General features: G+C 37.2%; 1 pseudogene across 1 annotated transcript in view; it reads right to left on the minus strand.

Moving 5' to 3' along the window:
- LOC104279800 overlaps positions 1-14,465 on the minus strand; it is a 60,462-nt pseudogene extending 45,997 nt beyond the window's left edge. Inside the window, exons 1-2 of the transcript XR_717872.1 lie at positions 14,306-14,465; positions 13,354-13,527 (exon numbers count right to left, since the gene is read on the minus strand). The product of XR_717872.1 is annotated as a vacuolar protein sorting-associated protein 13B pseudogene (transcript). The remainder of the gene's footprint in view (positions 1-13,353; positions 13,528-14,305) is intronic.
- Positions 14,466-15,471: the final 1,006 nt, after the last annotated feature.

The raw sequence follows: 15,471 nt of genomic DNA on the forward strand, positions 1-15,471 counted from the left end.
CTCTAGTAGTGCTGCCTTTGACAAATATTAGTGAGAATTTAAGCATCATAATTCTACCTTCAAAGTGGATTACTCTCAGCTCTCAGTTTTCCCATTACCAAGAAGGAAGGCACAATCTCTGATTTTGTGGTTTAATCTTCTACCACTGTGTACAAAATACCAGATCCTTCGTCATGATTTTGAGATAGTAATTTTCCAGAGGAAAAACTAAGTTTGTATGGTCCAGGTTGAGATGGGAGATGCCCTGTTCCAGGAAACAGACTGAAATGAAGTACAAGGAATCTTAATTCTACTCCTAACAGAAACAAGAAGGAGAAATATACTTGACTGGTTCCTGAATGGTCCTTAAGTAAGCACCCCTGCAGTCTCACCGATTGCTGTAAGACAATTATGAGTATCCCTGGACAGATACAACACAGACATTGCTGTCTGCCTTCAAAGTGCAACACAAAGTTCACACTGCCCTTATAGATATTCCAAGAAGCAAAAGGGGGTGTTCCTGTTTTCACTCACTCTATGTCACGGCAGCTTATACCATTCCTTCAGTAAAAGAAGAGTGGTTACTTCTGTACCATTGATTTGGGAAGTATGAAAGTACTTGAGACACAACATCTGCCACTTCTTATCAAAAATGACTGATTCAAGTGTAATGAGATGTACACTCTCCGGTACTGTGCAAGCATTGGAAGAAAAATTCAAGTTGAATGGTTAATTTCCTACATGTCTATCCTTTCAAAGGAAATGTGATGTCAAACTGTGAAGGCAAGGAATCTAGTAATGCAGACACCTGCAAAATACTGTGCAAGCTGCAACATCCTAACAGCACAAAGGGAGAGACAATCTTTTAATAGAAGGCTTTTAACAGCTGTTATACTCTCATATCCTTAGTAAGCATGCAGGCAGCATTTTTTAAATTGTTGCCCATACACATGCTTTATTTTGGTATGTTACAAATCTATAGGATTACTACTTCCTCATTACAAACACAATACAAGTTAGAGTAAGATCTATGCATTGTAATGAAACAAATAAGGTCTTAAAGTTGGACTATACTGTGCATTGAACGTGCAAAAAGCAAATACATATTCTGCTTCTTAGGTCTCAAATAGCTCTTCAAAATAGAAAGTCTTGAACTGAAGATGCAATGATTAAAATAATACTAACCTTGGTTAGCAATTAAATCATCACATCTCCCTTTGGACTGAAAATGCAGACAAGTAGTAGCTGACATCTCACTTCAACATTTTACAGCTGCTCTAAAGACTTTAGACATTTGAATGCATGCATGCATCTTATTTTCCCAGGATTTCAAAGTCCACATTCAGGCTGCTGCTCAGCCATTATAAATGAGTAATTCAAGTAGGGCATGACTGCTTCTTGTATTAACTTGATAAAGATGTTTCACTCAAACAGTTGTGTTAAGTCATCCCATTCACAGGCTTTCTCTTATTCTGTGTTATGTTACCAGTGAAGAAATAAAACAAGTATTAACGGCTTCAAATTATTAGAAGAGTCTTTATACTAAATGGTAGTATTACAAAGATTATTATATTTTTATTGAGCCTGGTTTCAAAATTCCAAAATACAATTAAATAAACTTTAATTATTTCCTAATTTTTAATTACTATCAACTGACTGCAATCTGCAGTAGAGTTTTATTTAATTAGTGGAGACATGCAACTGCCTAAAGACTGAATGTGGACTTTAAAATACACAAGTCTGTTTTCAGAAAATTCCATTACATTGAAGATTACTTTATTAAGTTTTCTAAAAGTCGCTTTAAGAAAACAATTGTAGTATGACAGATTAATTTTAAACTTATCCTTTAATAACAAATATATTACCAAACATGAACAGAAAAACTATTTTGCAATTGCTTCCGCCTCTAAAAAATATTAATCCAGGGCTTGGGCTAAAATATCTTTCACATACAACAAAGATATACTGAACATCTTTGATTGTCTTGTATATATTTTCAGGTCACAACCTAGAGAGAATATGTGCTTAATACTGAATTCATCCTTCTCTTATCACAACAGGTACGTTATAAGAAAGCTCAAAATCAGAGGGAGAATCAATATTCTCCTTTCAGTGATTTATTTGCATTGAATAGGTAAACAAACATCAACATAGTTACACTAATTGTAGGAAGTATGCAAAAGCATGCAAAAACATGTAAAAGAGTGCAAAAGCATGAAATATATGAGTATATATAATTTATTCAAAGCCCAATGATGAAAATATGTCCAGTTTATTTAAAAGAATTTACTCTGTGCCATGGACAAATACAGAACAAAAGAGAACACTACTAACCAGGGGCAATGATCCATCACATGTGCTCCATAGCCATAAGCTCACTAAAGTTGAGCCAAACACTGTACTTAACACGTCATTAAGATTTGATCACTGGTGAGGTCGCACCTTGAGTATTGTGTTCAGTTTTGGGCACCTCAGTATAAGAGAGATATCGAGGTGTTGGAGCAAGTGCAGAGGAGGGCAACAAAGCTGGTGAAGGGCCTGGAGAAGAGATCTTATGAGGAGCGACTGAGGGAGCTGGGTCTGTTCAGTTTGATGAAGAGGAGGCTGAGGGGGGATCTCATCATGCTCTACAGTTACTTGAAAGTACGTTGTAAAGAGGTTGGTGCTGGTCTCTTCTCACAGGTAACTAGGGACAGAACCAGGGGGAATGGTTGCAAGTTGCAACAGGGCAAGTTTAGGCTGGACATTAGGAAGAAATTCTTCACGGACAGAGCGGTCAGACAATGGAACAGACCGCCTAGGGAGGTGGTTGAGTCGCCATCCCTGGATGTGTTTAAGTGTCGCTTAGATGTGGTGTTGGGTGATATGGTTTAGGGGTGAACTTGTAATGTAGGGTTAATGGTTGGACTCGATGATCCCAAGGGTCTTCTCCAACCTGAATTGTTCTATGATTCTATATCTTCTTTGATCTTTCCCAATGAGAACTGGTTTTATTGATAAAAATTTCATTATAGTCTCCATTTCGGGAGGAGGAGAAAAAAATCCCCTTGATAATCAGTTCTAATACTATAATTTATATTATATTTAAGCAATGTTTCTGTATGGCTTAAGTAGTCTCATTCCAGAAAGAAAACAAGCATAAGCATTTTTGAGAGTGGGGAGATGTGGGAAGAGGCAGTCAGTCTCTGATTTATTCAGATTATTATTCTGATATCTAATATGAATTTTTAGATTATACTTTATGTAGGTTTATGGTTTGTATCATAGTATCAGAACATGGTCCTTTTTCACCTCTGTCATGACAGTTAGTTATCAACATTGAAATTAAAAATGATGTGGCTCAAACTCCAACCTGTATGACTCCTTTCACATCTATCTTCGCACAGACAGTGGGTTGTTTTTTCCAAGATTTCTGGACATGCAGTAGCATAGTCAAAGCTTGGCACCAATCCCAGGCAAATGGCCCAAGACGCTGTTCAATGACACACACATGGCCTAGATGTGGAAGAGCTGGCAAATGCAGGCAGACTCTGATTGTGCCAACTGAAAGAGCTGATACATTTATTTGGGACTCCTCATCTCCTCAGTTCTCATCATCGGGGCACACAACACTCTGCGCAGAACCATGCAACAACATTCTCATTGTGTGCAGATAGCACAACCCCAAAATGATTTATTAGTCCGCTTGCAGACATAAAGAATCAATTCTCCAAATCTCTTGGGGACAATCAGAATGTTGTGGGTTTGGGTTTTTTTTCTACTTCATTTTGAAAATATATCACAAATTAGTAAAACACTTAGGAAAACCAGAATTTCAATTAATTTGCTGTGCTGCAAGTGGAGCTCTGTATCAACAACTAGCAGCAGATGAGTGTTTTGAATGGGAACCCAAGACTCAGTTCAGCAATTTACTTTGCTCCAGCAAACATTTCTATCCTAATTGAACCAGCTGTAAGTTTAGGACAACACCTAGAATCTTCTCTTTCAGACACAACTTCAGGGAAAAAAAAAAAAGAAATTCCTTTTCAAAACGACTTTTACTCAGCTGAAGAGTATAAATCAGATTAAAATTAAGAATTAAAAATATTTAGCTATTTAATTAAACTATATAGCCACTCTAATCCTATCACTGCATTTCTCAGGTTTAGTACTCCACGTGATACTGAGAATGTCAGAATACGTCAAATGTACAGTATTTGTGTTTGAAGGTGCTGTAGTCAGAAATCTGCTATATAGAGATTCTCAACATTAAATGCTCACGTTATATCAGCAGCTGTTAAATAGAACCAAAAAGTTACACAGGCCACTGTTTTCCTCAGGTGAATTTTAAATATTCTGCCACCTTACACAAGTACATACAGGGGTATCTTACACATATTAGTTCTATTTCAGTGCACAGGTAGAAGAAAAATTAAATCAGCTCATAACAGCACAGAAGTGATTAAATGGTCAAAAGGTTAAGAGTGACTAATGGTTCCAGCAGTACTAACTTCTATATGGTTTGCAGGTTTTTAATAAAAATGGAGATTGATTTTCAGAAGCTTCACAGTTCATGAAGAAAATTAAACTAATTTGAAATAGTTAAGGGGCTGGTATTGGGACCAGTGTTGTTCAACCTCTTTGTCAGTGACACAGATAGTGGGACTGAGTGCACCCTCAGTAAGTTTGCTGATGACACCAAGCTGTGTGGGGCGGTCAACACGCTGGAGGGAAGGGATGCCATCCAGAGGGATCTTGAAAGGCTGGAGAGGTAGGCCCAGGCCAACCTCATGAAGTTCAACAAGGCCAAGCACAAGGTCCTGCACCTGGGTCAACGCAATCCCAAGCACAGATACAGGCTGAGCAATGAGTGGAATGAAAGCAGTCCTGGGGAGAAGGACTTGGGGATGTTGGTGAATGAAAAGCTGAATATGAGCCAGCAATCACACTCTCAGCCCAGAAAGCCAATCCCATCCTGGGCTGCATCAAGAGAAGTGTGGCCAGCAGGTCAAGGGAGGTGATTCTCCCTCTCTGCTCTGCTCTTCTGAGACCCACCTGCAGTGCTGCATTCAGCTCTGGGGCCCCCAGAAATAAAAGGACATGGACCTGTTGGAGTGAGTCTAGAGTAGGACCACAGAAATGATCAGGGAGTTGGAGCATCTTCCCTACGAGGACAAGAGAGTTGAGGTTGCTCAGCCTGGAGAAGAGAAGGCTCCAGGGACACCTTATAGCGGCCTTACAGTACCTGAAGGGGGAAGGACTCTTTATCAGGGAGCATATGTACAAGGGGTAATGGTTTCAAACTGAAGGAGAGTAGATTTAGATGACGTATTAGGAAGAAGTTCTTTTCTGTGAGGATGGTGACACACTGGAACAAGTTGCCCAGAGAAGTTGTGGATGACCCTTCCTTGAAAGTGTTCAAGATCAGGTTGGAATCTTGAGAGATATGCTGAATTTCTGTTCAGAAAGGCGTTATTTAATCACTTGTTTGTAAAATTTGGGAAAACAAAAAATTGACCTGGTCAAAATGTGTTTATATTTTACCACAAGAAGTCTACTGATTTTCAGTGAAATCTATTTAGAAATTCATTACAAAAAAAACCCCATATTATACGAATCATTTACATCACCAAAGTGGTAGTGAGAGCAATATAATTCAATCATAAAACCTGGAAACAGTTTAAACACCATCTGAAAGTAAACAGTTGCAGTCCCTTATGCCCATGTCTGGGAAATGTCCAAATGGAAGTTAAAGCTCCCAAGGCATTTTTTTCAAAATAAGTAAGAACTATCCCAATATGTTGGCCAACACGTATTTTCTCAATTAAAAGCAGATTTCAATGTCCAAAGCTATGTGTCAGCAATTGCTGAGGGCCTATGGCTGTCACATTTCCAAAACTCCCTGCACCATCAGTAAGTATCTAGTCACATTGCTGAATAACGTTTTTCCAGATGCCACAAGCGGAAGAGGGGAATGCGTTTTCTTAAATATATGAAGCACAGACACATTATTCTATACTACTACGGAAATAGAAGTTAACATTTGAATTCACATTTAGATTTTTTTTTTTTCATGCTAGAAGTGTTAAATATGACTTTGGTGGCCATATGAAATACTTGATTATCACCAGATTGTTAAGTCAACATAAATCCTATGGAAGACACATGCATATATGCAAAATAAAGTTAGTAGTAATAACCTCATATCTGCCATTTTCTAACTTTTACAGACTTAGTGATTTAAAAGTTAAAAAAAGAAAAAAAAAGGCAGCTCACCATTTTTAAATACTTTTAGAGATTTTTCTAGGTTATGCAGTGTTTAAAGAGAAGGTGGGTAGATTTTCTTTATGCACTTAAAGCATGCATAGCCCATACTACCCACCACTCAAGCTCAAATTGTCAGTTACCAATACTGAAGTAGCACCTCCTATCCCAAGAACTACATGATCAACTATATTATCTATAGGTAGAATGCTGTTATCCCACGTTAAAAGAGAAAGTCAGGCAATGTGTTCCTAAAGAAAAGGTATAAACCATGAGGAAAATCAGGTTTTCCCTCACTCAACATATTTCCTAGTGCAACGTCGAGGCTCCTGCTATTTGGAGGTGAGTCTCCATCTTCATTGTCCAAGTTTTATTCTTATTTTGCTACATTGCCAAAACTTTAAGTGATACTATTAGGAAAAGGAAATTGGAAGAAGTCAGAAACACTTGTCTGGGTAAAGATATTGCACTGACTTCCACAGCGCAGCTGAACAGTACATCTCAAAGTCAGTCATGCTTGGAAGAAAAACAGAAATATCGTTGGGGAACTTAACTACATAGGCTGATTTCCTAATAACTGACAGGACAGAAAGCAGGTTTTGCCTTTTTTTTAAATCGATTTTTTAATTATTGTTGATTTTTAAAGTACTATTTTACAAAACTCAATTCCATTTAGTCACAATTTCAGAATTCTAGGGTACATATACTGCAGAAGGATTTATGGCATATTTAGAGAAATTGAACGCAACATAAGTAGAGAGATGAAAACACCTCTTCCCCTAAGAGGATTTGCAGTTACCTAATGGAAAGTTGAACAAGCTGCCTTTTTCCTGCATATAACCATTACTTACTGCCAGTTATGTAACCCACTGGAAATAACGTTAATCTAGCGAGCATAGTATAGTATGTCCCTCCCTGATGCTACTGCCATGGACATGAAATTTATAACTGGAGCCCACAGTGCAATAGACTGTGCTTGAGGACAAGCGTACTTTCCTCTTAGAAAAAGTTCTAAGTGCTGGATCTTTGCAAGACAGTAGATACAGAGGTGATTCAGGTCTAGAAAAATGTCTGATACTTAGCCTGGCTGCAGCGTACAACCTACTGAGAAATGAGGGTTATGGAGGAGGATGGAGCACAGACAAGCTGGTAAATGCAGAAAATTATATGCACTTAAAAAGAGGCTTTTGCTTGCTCTGATACGTATGAACTAACTTCCATTTACCACTGTTACCAACTTGCTTTTCCCCACACCATCCTCCCATCCTGAACTGCTCAGCAGTACCACCATGAGTTGCCCCTACTTGAACTCCATATAAAATGAAAATATGTCGAACATTTTGTCTACTACAACCAACTAATTTCAAAGTCAAAAGAGGGAGAGAGAAAGGGAAGGAAAAACTGCATTACCACAAAATACTTCTGCCCACAAGTTCCTTAACTTAAAAAACTTCTAAATTTAGCCTTGCAGTTCAGGTAATTCCACTGTTACTTTTAATCCAAATTTGAAAACTACAAGACATTGCTAGAAATATTCTTCTTAAAATGTACACATATCTGAATTTAAATTCACCACACTCCAACATAAGACTACACAAATACTGTGTTTCTAGTAACTTATACTATTAGCATTTACACTTTTCCAAGGCAAAATACAAGAATAAGCCAGATTTCATAAGCAATTAAAAGGACATAAATGTTGTGCGCTACAAGAGCACAGTTCTCCAAAAACCAGAGTCCTGGCAACTATCATAATCCTTTTGAAATTGTGCATATTAAGATTAAAGATCACTTTGTTCCTCTATTCCCACAACTGGTTGGTATGGTAAAAAGATCAGTCCCCCTAGTTTTATATGTAACATCTTTAACATTTGCTCTCCTTTCTGTGCATGTGATTAAATGTTACATTTTGAAATCCCAAAGTTCTGAGAAAAACATAAATCCTTGTCCACAGCTGCTGTTTGACTCTGGAAACACATGCATTTTCTTTTCAAGCATCTACCATCAAAAAATCCCAAAGGATTTGAACTGGAGAACACCTGCATCTCTTCATTTAGTTCCAATAACAGAGTCTCAACTTCAAAATTACAAAAATAGATGCTATGTTCAGCTGCAGTTAAATTCTGCCCCTAATTCCCGTGAACAAAAATGCTAGAAGCATGAAATCATTCAGGCAAGCTCTGTCATCGAGAGGATAAGATTTTTTGCACCAGAAGCCCAATGGGAACTTGATAGAAAACTGGCAACAATTACAGATAAAGTACATAGTGAAATCCTCAGGGAGAGAAAAGGAAATGTAATAAGATAGATGGGTATAATTTTTACACATTTATGCTGAAACCACAAATGTGAATTGTCTTTAATTACTCCAATATATTAAGTGGTTTTATTCATTCATTGTGTCAAATCTTTCCAAAATACTTCAAACTATTTCATGAATTCTTTTTTACAAGTTTTCTTCTTATTTACTGCCACAAGCACTCACTTAAACTAGAATTGAGAACTTAAAGTATCATTGTTCCAGCTTTAAAATCCAGACTTTGCATTATCTACGGTCTAAGCAATCAGAATTAAATTAAAAACATGTAAACGATGGGCTTTTTTAACTGCAAGAAAGAGGAAGTTGGGGCATATATAGGTGCGCATGCATAAAACCAAACATATGTAAAATCTCTCAACTCCTTTCAAATAAGTTCTAACAGATAAAAATCAGTCAGTTCATGATAGTAATAAAAAATATGTTCCTGATGGTACAACACATTTATAGCACTTTTTTTCATGCTAGAATGTATGATTTATTCAGTCTTAAAAATATTTTCTCTTCACAAATTACTTTTTCCTTTGCAGGTCAAGGGGGTGAGTGCAGGGGGAGAGGGGGAGTGATCTTATCTTAACTTAGAAAATATTGATAGTGGGGAAAAAAATCCAAAAATCTATGGAAATTTAAGAAAAATATCACTTAAATGAGAAATACCAACTTTTACAAGGTTGAATATTTGCTCTTCAGCCTTCATGCTGCTTTCACAAACTAGAGAAGCCTTCTCACCCTTATTCTGCTCCACTGGGTGTATCAATTTACCACACACGAGCATGATATTAATACAGGTATTTGTTTATTCCTTTATTTCACTGTTGCATGACTAAATATTTAAGTTAACCTCAAAGAAGACTTTATTAATTGTATTTTTTACTTTAGTTCCTCTTGATTTATATGCAATAAAGTTCTCCATACACCGGCTGTGCACGCACTCCCAATTATTCAATATGGCAAACCAAACAGAGCTTAATCAGCTCACCTCATCTATTCAACAGCTGCTTATAATTAAATACTAACACCAGCATTCATTTGGAAATCTCCCCATTTCTCTCCAAGACCAGGTGAAACAAACAAGGTCTGCAGCTTGCTCTGAGGGTTAATAAAGCCGGGGTTATTTGAGAGAAGCAGTAAGAAGACCTTCCCAAACTCCAGGGTAATGGAATAATCTCCTCTTTTGTATTTATTTTATATGCTGTGGTTCAGATAAAGACTGGGGAGCATATCCACCAATTTTTACAACTATGTACAGAGATAGCTGGGGTGAGTTGTCATGAAAAAAAAAAGTATCCAAAATTAAAGCACCAGCATGCAGACTTGTATTTAAGGACTAAACAAAATCCTATTTACATTCCTTTTCCCTGAACACTTCCTCTGCCCTACGTGGATCAGTTTTCCCCTGTGATAATGACACTTTGTGCACTGAACAGTAACACACTCTTGCTAAGTAATCATCAGTGTATGCACTTGCTATACAGAAAGCTTACTTTGCCTGTATATGCTATACATCTCACACTTCAATGCTGCTGTTTTTTGAACTTCATTTTATGGAATTTTTTCCTTGGCTGCTCAATGCACTATGGTACTACCAGACCTGTATTTTTCCCCCTGTTCCTCTCAGCAGCAACAAGTGAAATAGCAAGCAAGAAATATAACACTAGCGTAAAACGCTTTATTACTCAAATTGCAAACACACCCTCAGTCTTTGCAGGGCCACCTACAGACAAGCAGTAAATAGGAAGCCGCACAACCATCCTGGACACCCTGGATCGCATGATTCAAGCAGTACAAGACAGTTGCTGACTTAAACAGGGAGTGGAGAAGGAAAGGTTCGCTACTTCTTCTCCAGGTAAAAACACCCTGATTTATTTAAGAACCTCATACCCTTTGCACAGGCTCCTCCTTGGCATTTTACATCCAAACAGCTGCCTTGATTTTTAGATCCAGTTGTTTTCCATTCACCTTCACAGTTACTCTTCCTTCTACTGATTTTTATATAGGAATAAAAAAATATTTCAAAGTCGATTACACAGGCATGATATTATATTCCAAGCTTCTTCCAGAGTACCCAGAAAATCTCCTGCAACTGCTTCTTTTGGGTTTACACATAAAAAGTTATTTTATCTTCCTGTTCTTAATGCCACGGCTAACTTGCAGCTCTTCAGCAGCTTTGTACAGCTCCAGTGCAGCCCACTGCCCAGTGTGACCAGCAGCTCCGCTAACACCAAGTTTGCAAAGTTTTCTGAATCCTTGTATACAGAGACAAGTCAACTGAGTTTATCCAAGTGCTGGGTGACAACTTATCCAACCCCATCAAGCTGGAACCACTGTCCCCTTTAGTTCTTTCGAGAAATCATGTGTGTATTTTTAGAGCATCACAGCTATTTGTAGAGTCAGCAGACTTGGCCAACCCCGGCTTTACCTCCAGCAATCTGGTAACACTGAATAGTTCTAAATGATTTTTTCCATCTTTCCTGGATAGCTTTTTTTAATATTGTTTCTTCAAACAAGTTGCGCTACTATCTTCACTTTTCTCTGTAGTCTTAGTTCCCATTTTAGAACATCATATCTAACACCATTAGGATAAACTGCTCAAATAGCACAACTTCAGTACTGCACAATCATCTCCAGTAGCATAGCTTTAAATAACCTTTTTATTCTCCTGAGGCATAAATTGAATTTGCTGTCAAGTTGCCCAGTATAGCTTTCTTAATTCCCACAAGTGACGGCAACTAATAGAAAAAGCATTTTTTTCTCTCAAATAATTTCTTATTTTTTCTCTATGTAGTTTTCAGTCATAATGAGAAAGATAGTCCTATCTCCTGTACTAAATCGCCTCTGTTTCTTCAACAAGTATTTGAAAGTGAGGGTTTTAACTCCCTCATCCTTTGTATAGAACCTGAGGTAACTTAAACAGTAATGTCTCCTAATTTAGTTTATTTGCCAAAAAAAACACCACCACCACAACAACAAAAACCCCTAACATATGCAGTACGCTATTCTTCATGTTTGCTGGGACCAAAGCTTTAATCCATCAGTCAGCTTTTCTCTCTCATTTGTCACCAGTCACAGACGCCACCTTATAGATCTAGAGAAGCAGAGCTAGAGGCTGAGCAGGCAGGTTACCCACTGCCACCCAGTACAGAGAATCAACACAACTTTCCAGAGGCACTGGGACGGAGCGGGTGAAGTGTCCGAGTAAACTTTCAACCATAAAATCTTAGTGCTTTAAATGCATCTCTGTTCATCTACAAAACAGGTACCACAGACACTTGTGTATTACACGCCAATTTTCTGCCTCTCAAAGTCCCTGCAGAGTAGTCTGGCCGGCATTTCATTTGTCGGTGCCTTAATTCTCATGGGCATCTCCTGTCACAACCTATCAAGTACTCTCTCCTATCTAATAGGACTACCCATAATAATGAGAAGTTGAAATTTATGTGATCACTGTGAGCTGTAACAAAAGCAATACCTCTATACTATAGCTTAGTATGCAAAACTCCTTTAAAATATAATTAACATTTTAAGACAAAAAATCAGATAATTAAACTGAAAAGATCCTCAAAAAGGCAGAAAATGCAGTGATCAGTAATAGTAATAAATATCAATGAGATTTAAAATCTATTCAAGTGTGACAAGAGGTGCAAAAGTTTTCCACTTTTTTAAAAAATGGACCTGAATAATTCAGAAACTGCTGAATCATAAAAACATTGCTGTAAACATATCCAACACGATGCTCTCCAAGAAACATGCGAGTACATTTACTCAAAAAATAACGTGTCAACTGCTGGAGAGCTCAGCGCTTGCAAATATTTACTCTGCCTAAGACTCAGATGTTGCATACATATGCACATAAAATTACAAAGATGGTAATAAATACACTGTTACTTTTCAGACTAACAACAACAACTCTTGCACATGGAAAAATAAGGGGGGGAAAAAAGCACACGTTACAGTTTACTTTTGCTAATTCTTCTGCTTTCCTTAAATTAAATGCTTTTGGGGTAATTTTTTCCCCCTATTTGATTTCACCCGTAACATGACAACAGGATAAAATTTTAAGAACATGAAAGCATAATTTTTAAAATGCACCATATTGACAGCAAAACCTAGATCCAAAAGTATGTCACAAACTATATTAGAGTTAATTTAAACTAGATACATTTCAATATCATCAGTGTTGCTTAAAACAGGCCAATGTTTCATTTAAAGCCCACAGAAACCATAATAATGTCAGGTAAGAGTATTTATGCCCACAAAGTCAACACCACCCTTAAACTTATCCAAGAACTCTCTGAAAATATTAACCTGTTTCTCATTTAAATCCACCACAACACCACGTTTGATGACATCAAATATGTGCTCTGTAACATTTTTAATATCACCTTCTTATTATTAACAAATTTTATGATATACAAATTTATAATTATAAATGAGGCTGCAAATTTATATAAACCATTTTTAATCTCCTCTGTCAACCTCTGTATAAGAAGCTTCACCCAGCAGATAAAGGGAAGAAAGAATAACGTTAATATTCTCAACAAGGATCCTGCCCCCTCCAAAAAATGTTTGCAAAAGATTCTGTATAAATAATTTAAAGGCAAACAAAGTCAATGAAGCATTCCTTGCTGAAGAAAACATATATCAAAATGCTTCTTTTGGCTTTTGCTTTCACAGTGAGCTAAAGTTATAATGTGTGCAGCATGGGAAAAATACTTGGGCATTTGGCACATTTTATATCAAGTCCTTCTTTTGAAAATTAGACTGGATAGGAAAGGTGTAATGTGAAACCAGCTTAACAAGAGTTTTGCACTTACCGGAATTATGGCAGTAGTCCATACACTGTGGAATTTGGATTGTAAAGGCTACCAAGTCTGGAGCTAAGAGAGATTCTGGCTTTCTACTTTCATTGAGCCATCTGCTGCTGTGTAAGTCTCTGGTGTCAGAAGGGCCTTGAATTAAAGGAATCAGCTTCTCCTTTCCACCGTCACCTAAGATAAAGATTAGACTCCTTACAGCTTTTAAATTTTCAACACTATTCCAAAGAGAACAGCTATTAACATTGTGAGTACAGAATTAAAAGAGGAAATAAAAGAGGAGCCTCATATAAAACTATTAAACGACTTCCTTAATGTTATCCTGTAAATGTCTGTACCTCCAGCAGGATTTCAAATAATGTAATCAATTCTTTTTTAGAAGGTAATTTCCATTCCAACTTTACAAAATAGTATTTTTTAAAATTCCTATGAACTCAAAAGCTCTTGACATGAGCTGCCTTTATACATGAAAGAGATCATAGACATTGATTGGCAAAGTTACTGCATGCTCTTCAAGAAAAATGATACTAAAGAAATTTAAAAACGATTTATCGCAGACCCCTCAGAAACTTCACGAGCACAATAAATACCTGTAACATTAACAGAAAATGAGGGATTAAACAATAAACAGAATACATCAAAATTATGCTACAAATAAAGCAAAAACCAAATATGCAGAGTAATTTCAGTTTAGATTCATATTTCTCTCAGAAGGAAAAAATAAATCTTTATTTTTTAATTTAGTGTAACAATTGATTATACTGGGGCCAGACTGGATCATCCTGGCACACTTAAACAATGATAATAAAAAACCCCAAAACAGTATACAAAAAACACACTCTGATTCATAGGAACAATGAGTAAATTCTTGTTTCAGTAACTCTCCTTGTAAAAAACAAGGCCAATTCTCCTATACAGGCAATAAAGTTTTACACGGTCCAGCTGCACATACCTGGGGCTTTGGCACAAATTTTTATTGATCCCACGGTCCCAGAGGCACATTTGACCAATGATGTGCCGCAGTACTTCAATTCAACATTCTGGATTGAACCCTCAAGAGTTGGCAGGGGATTCTTAGATTTCACACCTAATAAAAGAAAACTGCAAATGTACTAGTCTGTTGAATTTAAATATTTTTATATTCCTTCACCAAGGCATTTAAACTTAATTATACTTTAATTATCTACCTTAGATGTTCTTATAGCATTTTAGTTGTTATTCACAGTTTTTAAATGGAAGTGAGAGAACGCTCTATATGGCCATTTTAGTACAAACAGTTATGTATAATATATATACAGGTACTGCAAGGAAAATACACAAGGTCACTTAGGAGTTGGAATAATAAATATGTATAGATACATATACATACACTTTTGTTATCATTTTATAAGTGCCACCTCAACTATTCTCTTCCATGTTTTTATTTCAGGATCTTAAAATGACTACGTGTTTCCAGCTTACACTTAGACAACAACATTGTACTCAGTAGCAACCTGAAGCACTATATCCGCGCAGCTGAACGGCAGAGAAGGCCAGCGGCACACTTGCCATTTTTCAGCGGACACCGAAGTTCAAACCTTGCCTTAGGCTGCGACTGGAAACACATTTTGGTGGTCTCTCCTCAGCCCCCATTGGTGCACACCGGAGAACTGCCACGCCGCTTGGAAGAAATCAGTGCTGTTGGCAGCCACTTCTGAAGAGCTGCCTAGAACCGCGGTGGCAGCAGCAGGGGATCTTACAAGTCAGGACTGAGATATGTTGGCAGAGCTTGAGGGCAGCCCTCAAAACAGCCCTGGAGCAAGGGTGGAGGAAGCCAGCCCTCTGATTCTGTGCAGCACTGCTCATCAGGAAAAAAAAACCAAACAAAAAAAACCACCACACCTAAAAAACCCACACCAAACATCAATTTACTTGCAAAAAAGAAATAAATAGCTTCAATGCTCAAATGAAGTATGAAAATAAAACTAACAGAATTGATCGATTTTTTATAATTTTTTTTCTGCCTTGTGCATAAGTGACTTGGAATTTGTCAGCTGAAACTGGCAAGCAGTTTGTTAATTATGCAAACATTAGTATAATTATGGAACCCTTTCCTTGCATATGTAACATGGTATCTGT

Source organism: Apaloderma vittatum, unplaced genomic scaffold, assembly GCF_000703405.1.
Source record: "Apaloderma vittatum isolate BGI_N311 unplaced genomic scaffold, ASM70340v1 scaffold13229, whole genome shotgun sequence".
Taxonomy (NCBI): domain Eukaryota; kingdom Metazoa; phylum Chordata; class Aves; order Trogoniformes; family Trogonidae; genus Apaloderma; species Apaloderma vittatum.